Consider the following 719-nt stretch of genomic DNA (forward strand, 5'->3'; position numbering starts at 1 on the left):
TCTCAACTCAAAACGGTCTCGAACGTTTGAGTTTTTCTTGTTTTTTTTTTTTTTTTTTTTTTTGAGATCCTCTTCAGTGCCTTATTTATTGGAGGACGATTTGTGAGCTCGTCGGCTGAAACTGGAAAGAAGAAGCAGGTTTTTTTGGTTCCACCTGAAATTTCATATAAGACATCTTTTAGTCCTCGCGTGTCATTTATCTTCCATCGACCAGACCACTTTTTTTGCTCTGTTGACCACAATGTACCAAGAATATTTCTCTTCCATGCATATCTAATGTCCTTCTGTCGCTGTTATGCTCTGTCTTGTATATTCCTCTGTGTTCCGATACATTTTTGTACTTGTATTATTGATAACAAAGTTTCCTTTATCTTATTTTAAAGAAATAAAGATTGAAGTTTTAAATATTTATCCCATCACTTCCACTATTTCACATTAAGAGTCCTGCTTAAACTGTTGTTTTCTCTCATTAATTCACCTCACAGCATGGTGGGGGGAGGAGTGCAGGGGACTTTATTCAGATTAAAAGACCAGGCTTTAGATCATTTTCTGCTGCACTGGATCCCCACAGCATTTAATCGCAGGTGTAATTTACTCACTCGAGCTCTTAAGTTGTCATTAAGCCATTCCTCGATTACCTTGTGGGATCAATATGGCTCTCTACATGGTCAGTGCATAGCTGATTAGCACTAATTACTTGGGGGGGCATGAGTTCCTCC

General features: G+C 38.2%; 1 long non-coding RNA gene across 1 annotated transcript in view; it reads left to right on the plus strand.

Annotated features, from left to right (window-relative positions):
- Positions 1 to 411, plus strand: part of LOC106964274 (uncharacterized) — a 4,104-nt gene extending 3,693 nt beyond the window's left edge. The window contains exon 2 of the long non-coding RNA XR_001428365.1: positions 67 to 411. This is a non-coding gene — a long non-coding RNA (uncharacterized LOC106964274). The remainder of the gene's footprint in view (positions 1 to 66) is intronic.
- The last annotated feature ends 308 nt before the right edge of the window (positions 412 to 719 follow it).

This window comes from Poecilia latipinna, unplaced genomic scaffold (assembly GCF_001443285.1).
Source record: "Poecilia latipinna isolate Pla-1442-1.1 unplaced genomic scaffold, P_latipinna-1.0 Scaffold1649, whole genome shotgun sequence".
Lineage (NCBI taxonomy): Eukaryota > Metazoa > Chordata > Actinopteri > Cyprinodontiformes > Poeciliidae > Poecilia > Poecilia latipinna.